The sequence below is a fragment of the Photinus pyralis genome, unplaced genomic scaffold, assembly GCF_008802855.1.
Source record: "Photinus pyralis isolate 1611_PpyrPB1 unplaced genomic scaffold, Ppyr1.3 Ppyr1.4_LG2, whole genome shotgun sequence".
Classification (NCBI taxonomy): domain Eukaryota; kingdom Metazoa; phylum Arthropoda; class Insecta; order Coleoptera; family Lampyridae; genus Photinus; species Photinus pyralis.
Window position 1 is genome coordinate 22,927,547 of NW_022170403.1, and position 8,599 is coordinate 22,936,145.

At 34.1% G+C, this 8,599-nt stretch overlaps 1 protein-coding gene across 1 annotated transcript in view; it reads right to left on the reverse strand.

Annotated features, from left to right (window-relative positions):
- LOC116162890 (protein timeless homolog) overlaps positions 1-8,599 on the reverse strand; it is a 46,163-nt gene that overhangs the window by 23,817 nt on the left and 13,747 nt on the right. The gene's annotated exons all lie outside the window — the stretch shown is intronic.

Consider the following 8,599-nt stretch of genomic DNA (forward strand, 5'->3'; position numbering starts at 1 on the left):
GCTTTTTAAATGTTTTTATCAAAGCAAGATTTTGTTCTAGTACCTTTCAAATTGGGGGGGGGGGGTTCATTAAATGGGTAACTTTCTTGTTGCATTCCGGTTTTTGTAGTGGTTCAATACTCTCTTCTACATTTTCCCGTATTTCTTCCTCAGTTGTAGAACGATATTTCTACCTAAATTTTATTTTTCAAAAAACCCCACAAAAAGAAATCAAATGGGTTTAACTGGGGTCAAAATGCTTGCCATTTTATTGGTCCCTGCATCTCCATCTAATTATTAGGTACCGGATCATTTAAATCATTTCGAACAATTAACGCATAATGAGCTGGGGCACCGTCTTGCTGAAAAATATCCGTCTTCTGAGGGAATATTATCCAATAAATCTTCCAGATTCCACACGTTAAACCCAAATTCGCTTCATCGTCAACGGTGTCATTTTGATAATTTCTAGGCCGAAGCTGGACAAATGAACCACCTAAAGTGTATAATATATTTAACAAAATATAATTTAATAACAGTAATAAATAACAAGAATTTACCGTCTAAAGTTTTCGAAATATATGCTCAACGGATTTAAAATGTCACCAACATGAAGAAGCCAGTAAAATCTACAGCTGTCAAGTATTTTTCATAGGCTTTAACGAGGCTTTAAATTTATTGAAAATGACATATTATATATTTCCGGAAACCTCGCAAAACAAGCAAATGTTTAAAACCATGGCCAACTATAATTTCCATTTAAAAAAATCAACTTCGAGTTACATTTACTAAAAGGGCTAGAAACAAACGACTGGCGGCAATTATTTCTACGTTAAAAAGTGCCGGAATGATGCTAAAGCGATTTTGTTGTAGCTTCAAAAATAAAGGAGTTATAGCAAATTGAAGCAATCGGTCATTTTTCAGTTTTTCTCTTTAGAGAAGAAACAAAAGACGGCAGCTTATTTCTGGTAACGGTATTGGAATAATCATGAAAAAAGAGGCGCTAATAAGAAAGTTAACCAATTAATCCCATCGAAATTGGACCACACTGTACAGTTTTGTTCTTTTAGTCAACAGTTTTGTTAATAATCCATTTGAAAAATATATCTACTTGATCCTTCTGGAATGTAAAATAAATAAGTTGTAAATCAGCATATGCATGATGAAAGCGCATTTTTGGTAATGCAGATCAGTGTTTTAAGTAAGTTTAAAATTAGCGATCTCACGAGTAATCTCAAAATAGACTAGAGCCTGCACATCTACACTATAACAGAAAGATTTTAGTGAAAATTTAAAGTCTAGCAATTGTAATTCCTGAGATCTCAGCCGGACAGCCAGCCAGTCAGCCATAACGAATATAATAGCGCAATTTTTTTTTCAAAAATGCGCTAAAAAATGTAGTACCCAAGTAAGTACCATGGGTCATTAATAATATAAAATGCCCTTATTTACCCACACAAAATGACAAAAAGGTTGTGAATGCAAAAATATTGATAAAAATAACTATACGTCAACACAGGAAATCCATTTATTAACAAGAATGCCGAACGTTACGCATATCGTTACCTTTATGCGATTAGAAATTCCATATCCTTCTGGCATCTATATGCTTTGGGAATATTCTGCGTGCGTGAAGGTATCCAGTACACGATAGCTATCACGTCCCAATATATCAGTACTCTGTAGTACTGTTCGAGTACTATCCGGCTCATTTGAAAGGGCTTGGTGCAAGGATTCCGTGCGTATCGAACTTTCTTATTTATAAAAGCATTTAATGAAATTTGATACGTAGAATAAACGCATATCTAACATTTTCCAAATTGGGTTCTGCGCATGCGCAATACCAACTTTTGTATTTACGAAAACATTTAAATTAATTTTTTTATATTTGTAAATCTTAGGAGACATCGGCAATAGGCCGCGGTTCATTTGAAAGAGTATGGGGCAAGGATCCCGTGCCGGTCCCACCACTATAGTCGAGTCAATATATATAATTTTTTTTTAAATATTTTTTTATATTTATTTTTTCTTTTCTTTCACGATGGGTATTTATGAAAATGTCAATAGTTTTTATTCAAAATTTCGTATCAATAGTGGCTCCCGCAGTCGTGATTAATAATTATTTAAATTGTTTAAACAACGAAAAAATTTACTTTCTAAATGGTTTTTTTGCAATATTCATTCAGCGCAGACAGTCGCCTCACTATTAGTTCGCCAATTCATTGCACGCCGCGGAGCGCCCGAAACTCTCCTGGCCGATCGAGGAAGCGTTACGTCAACTAAAGAGATTCGGATTGGAATTTGCATATTAACTTGATCCAGACTGCTTATAGAGGTAAGCACGCCGTTCAACTGTGACATTAAGCCGAAGGGGTTCTACGACGAATTTGAATTAAAGTGAATTAACTTGAATTAATTTGAATTAACATGATTTAGCGTGAATTAATTTGAATTAACGTGAATTAATTTGAATTAACGAGAATGAATTTGAATTAACGTGAATGAATTTGAATTAACGTGAATTAGTTTGAATTAAGGTGAATTAATTTCAATTAACGTTTTTTTTTTAATTAACGTGAATAATTTTACTTGAACTTGTTTATGAGAACGCGACCCTTAATGTCAAACTGTAAATAAAATGTGTTAATTATATGCTATTTAAGTCGTCCAAATTCTCTAATGCTTTGAGGTTGCCCATTTAAAAAGAAAATCTCTTTTACTCTCATACCTGATATAAATTTATGAACGGTACTAAGAATATTACAGCTAAAATGTACGCCTAATTCAAATAGTGAACTTCCCCTTGACGCAGTCGTATAAGTTATAAAATTAGCAAACTTTTGAACACAGAGAATTCATCGATTTGAAACTTCTGAGTTATTAATCGAGGTTGAAAACTGAGATCGAGATTGAAATATTCAAGCTCTCGACTATTTACAGATTAAAATGCGAAACGTCACAAGCTTGATGATGGGTAACGTATTTGCAATAGAACAGCTTTAACCGTATCTCAGTTTATGAAACGACCCATTCGTTTTGCAATATTGTTAAAGCATAATCAGGAACGGACACAAAGCACCTTTTAATCCTGCAGATGAATGCCAGGTTCATAAACTACTGGACATTTGAAACAGATTATGGATTTGGTACTTTTAAAGGTGATCAAATATTTCGCACGTAATTTCCTGGCGGCGGCGTTGAAGTGGAATTAAAATGAAATTTATATTTTATGAATATTTATGCACGAAATGTTCATCGTGTGGCATATTTTTGGCCGTAGGTTCGAATGATTTAAATCATAGCAGTATTTACTTAATCTACTGCAGTCGTCGATAAAAAAAAACTTTTTTTTTATTTGAGGCAATCATAATTTTTTGTTTTTAGAGCATTTCTCAAGACGCCCGCGTTAATTTCGTCCTTCCGTCTGGGAGTGCAGATCTCAGTTTTGAGACCTCGGAGGAAGATATGGTTTATTATTATTTAAGACCGCGTAAAACATATATTGACTTGGTTAAATAAGTATTTAGACTCTTATACCCGATCTTCATAATACTCACACACTGCCTAAATTTACCCACCTGCTCTACCTTTAGTTATTTGTGCATCGTATTTTAAATTATATGTATGTGTTACCGGCAAACTGCCAAATCCGGCATTTCGCGAAATGAGGAATGCAACAGACAAAGTGGGAAACTGAGCTGCAGTTCGCACTTTGCCTGCCGCTCTTTAGGGATTTCGCAAATTGCCTAAACATGCAGGCAAAGTACGAAGGCTTCGTCATTTCCCACAGAATGCGCATGCAGCGTTGCCATTGGATGGTAAATGACGCGACGATTGCGATTTTATTTAAGTACCTACTCGCTAAATATTGCGCTCACGCTTAGACTGCATTTCTTCTATGGGTTCTCTGTTGAGTCAAGCTTTGGATTTGCTGTGGAGAATATATCAGAAGGGGGAAGGTACTAACGCGACGGTTTTACTTTTGGCACCGCTGTACGCGCAATCTGTGGAAAATAACCGAGAATTCTCACTTTGCCTGAACGTTTAGGCATTTTGCGAAATCCCTAAAGAGAGGCAGGAGAAGTGCGAACTCGAGTTACATTTATCGCTTTGCCTGCTGCATTGGCCATTTCGCAAAATGCCTAGGGATTTTGCAAAATGCCAGATTTCGCAGTTTGCCGGTAACATATACACAATTGTAAGGATAACCCGTGTTCGGTAAAAATTTTGCTTTTCCTAGTGTCAAGTCATTCGAATTATTGATTCTTTCTGAGTATTAATTACAGTTTAATATCCGATTGGCTCCGTGTCAGACGTTAGCATTGCAATTTCGCAATATTTTATGTGCCGCCCTATTCACTACAACTTCAACAAGGTGGAGTTTTTGAGATGGATCCCGTTAACCTGAACACGGATTTATGTGTAGATCTACAATCAAAAGTATCATAAAAACCTAATTTGTGCAAAAGCTGCTTTGTCACACGTGGTCAACTCTTTCGAAAATTGCATAACTTTCTCGCTCGTTTTCAAAAAATCAACAATATCTCCTTTTTTTAAGTATTTGTAAAATGTTACTCGGATAGTGAATTTTAATAATATAATAATTTTGAAAATTTTGGAGTAAAACGCCTATTAACCCTACGAGATCCACGGCAATTGTTCGAAATTTATTATTTTCGCAATCTTGTTTCAATTTCACTTAGGGAATAGTAGACAAGATTGTAGAGGGGCCGAGGGGATGGTATATTGAAATAACTAATAATTATGATCAGAAATCAATAAGATTAAAATTATACCGTTCCGTTTTAGAAAAATAGATTTTTTCGACTGTGAAGTTAGCTGTATCATTGTTGAAAACTCATTACAATGACGAAAAAGGGATTAATTTACTTTAGTACTTCCATTCTAGGGGTAAAATTTAATTTCAACCTTGGATAATTAGCGCCATTAGATATTTTCTATAATGACGCAAATCTTAAATTATATAGAGGATCGTTATTATATATAAGAGCTAAGAAGATCAGCGTGATGTACAGAAATTCGTGTTAATTTCGTTATTTTTAGTACTTAAGAAATTATTATCACGGCAAAAACAATTCAATTGCTTGTCCCGGTTATCGAAAACTGAAATTTCTTCACCTGATTAATCTACAATTACACTTATTCTCATTGGAAGTGGGTGCATGTAGAAGAGCAAAGGATTTCGGCTCTTTCCCCATTACTAATTCACTAAACCTTTGCACAATCTCTTTGGTCCATTCTAAATCCTATTCTTTCATATCCGAACCCGGAAATTGAAAGAATTAGGACTTTCTATTGAAAGCGAGGAAGCTATCATAAATGAACAGTGATGCTCTGAAGTGACTCCCAAGTATACAATAATTATTGTTAAGTATTCGCATAAAAGGCCTACTTACCTAGGTAAGCTAATCTTTCCATAGGAGGTTGCTACGTACAGTGTTCAAATTTGCAAAATAAGGTAAGGTAGCAATAAATGTGAAACATAAATCAGAAATATAAAGAAAGATATCAATAACAAATCACCCGAAGTTAAATTTGCTGTTATTTAAGTCGACTCGGAAAAATTTAACGGTGCGATTAATCTCAAGAAATATCCAGAATTCCGGAAATGAAATGTAGTTCAATATAAGATTTCATTTCGTTATGTCTAAAAATAATAAAATTGAATCCGTTTTCCAACGTTTGTGATGCAGCCATAGCATTAAGTTTAGAAATTGAGATAATAAAAGTATCGCGATTTTCTGCATAGTTTGCTATACGTCGACATAAACAGGGTAGACCTGAATGTAAATTTTTATCTCGCGCATAGAACAATCTAATTTTATAGATTTTTTTAACGAAAAATTGATAGCCGGTAAAATGTTTTGTGGGTGAATATATGGAGGCTAATACAAAATCAATGCCTTCAACTATGACTTTAACTTGTTTATTCCCTACAACAAAGGCAGTTTGACTTTGCAATTCCTCCACCCCCAAGCGTTTTATTTAACAGGCGGTGAGTGACTCATTTTGCGTTTACTACTGTTATTATACCAATATCTTGGAATGTAGTTATACTACCATCTGTTATCTCAAAACTACAATAACGTATTCATATTCACAATATCTTAAGAAAAGCAACATCGATTCTGCTTTTAAATGGGTTACATTCAATATAGACAGACACAGTGGAGTGGAGAGAGCTTTTAGATAGTATATTTTCTATTGCCCATTATACTGCCGAACTACAGTAGCTATGCAAGAGGAACTAAATATACTTGTAATGGGTTTTCGATCAACCGCATATGCTTTTGCTCCGATCTCAATGGTGCTATTTAATAACGACAATCTCTGTTTAAATTCGCAACTACGATTAGTTAGTAAAAGCTCTTGATACACATAGTGACGTCATTTATTATTATCGACAATAGTTTGGAAATTGGAACAAAGAATCGTAATCTCGCCGATTAAAGAGGAAACTCTTTACACATAAACAAATCTGCCTGGTACACTTTCAACATCTACGTTGTACAGTGTTCACTTTATTTTGTCCACTATAATGGCCCTTTCGAGAACTATAAGAGCTACGCGGTCGATTAAATTAGCAAACAGTTTCTATTTTACAAGACTATTTTAATGAGCACGAAAAAATTGTTTTCAACCAGTGCTTCGCAAACTATGGATATCAACTTTGATATTTTAAATGGAACTATATTTTTTTATTTCCTCATTCGATAGAGAATTTTATTCTGAATTCAGTGGTGTAACATTTGTATACCCTTAGATAAACACGAGGATAAACATTTTCAAGAAAAATTACATTTATTTAATTATAGCTAGAATAAGTGTGCTATGGACGAAGCACTAACAAGCGATCAAAAATGAGTTGCTGTCGAGTCGCCTTTGGAAGTTCAAGTTAAGTACTATTTTCCATTTAAACAAAAATTCCAAAGGCGACTCGACAGCAACTCATTTTTGATCGCATAGTATTTATGTTGTTTGCAACTGTCAGTTGCTATTATTGAATTATTATTAGGTGAATACTAATTAATTTGGAGCAATGTTGTAAATAGATTTCTTGTATTTCGAACAGTTCTGCGTCTGCTCATGTGCTCATTTATTCTTTTTCAATTCGGAAAACCGGAAGAATTAAGTAAATGTAAATTTTTAGTAAGCTGCATGGACGAAATTTTGTTTCACGAGCACGGCACGAGTGATTTTTACTAAAATGCTAATATTAATTTTCTTAATTCGTTAATTTCTCCGATTTCCCACAACAAACAATTACAAATTGGCACATGAAGAGACGAGGAATTTTACAATCTATAAAAAATGTATTTAGAACTTTGCTGGAAAATAATTAAGGGAGAAAATATTTCAATATAAAGAAATTACCTATGGTGCGTAAATCAATTGTACACCCTGTAGATAACGTTATACCCAAATTTGAGTTTACATCATTTGTTTCATACAAGTGGTAGCTCCTGAATATTTCCCTACGCAAAGTTCGTCACGAACGATGATGTTATAGTTGAGAACGTACGACAAATTTATCACAAGAATATTTTCAAATTTGGGTGGTAACAAAGCATAAATATTGAATGTATTTACTTACCTACTATCCATCAGTTCTTTCTGTATTTATTCTGAGTATGTGTTCCTAGATGAAGAATTCGAGGATCCTGTCGATGAAAATGATATGGACGCAATGAGAACTGAATCAGAAAAGGAAGATAAAGAGAAAGGAAATCCAAGAAGAAGATGATGAAATTTCCAATACAGACAATGATCATGAAATAATGGAGGTTGACTTCAACGATCTGTTCTTCGGTAAAGACGACACTTTTGGTTGAAGCAACCCTTCAAGGGGAGTATCAATTCGATATCTGTTACAGCCTGACACCTTTCCATATGTAATTTAACGCCCTAATATTCAAATCGAAAGTTTAGATGCCATGCGAATCTAATTTTTGCCAGAAAAAATGCGCTATTTACGTTTAGCTACATGCAAAAGGTAGTCCATAATTTGTGCGGTATAAAACACGGCCTCTGACTGTGATGCTAAAAATTTAATTTAATGCAAATTTCCATTTCTTATGCCGACATTATAAATCAAATAGCAGAACGTCGTCCTTAAAAAATTTGCAATCATATATTTATATCCGCCCGATACCCCTTTTTTTACAATCCGAATTTCTCTGTAAGTGTAATTCAAATTATAGCCGATATATTTTATGCGCAATTGTATGTCATTACCCAATTCTCATTAAAAGCAGCCTGTTATATCAACCAGTCAATAACATGGATAATATCATGAACTTAATTAATAATAATAATAATAATAATAATGATTTATTCCCTACTTCTGTACAAACCAATTAACTAACAGTATAAATAAAATTATAAAATAAACAGAAGAAACCTATTACAGGTGTCGGGAAGAAAATAGAGCGTTTATACAATAACTAAAAAATAATATTTTTTTTTTTTCCTTAATCTAATCTTCCTCTCCTGAGGAGCATTCCGTACTTTATAGGATAGTGCTGAAAAAGTTCGACAGTCGGAGAAGAATGTTGTACCGGAGGGCCTGGGGGTAGGGAATTGTATCCCCCCCCCCCCC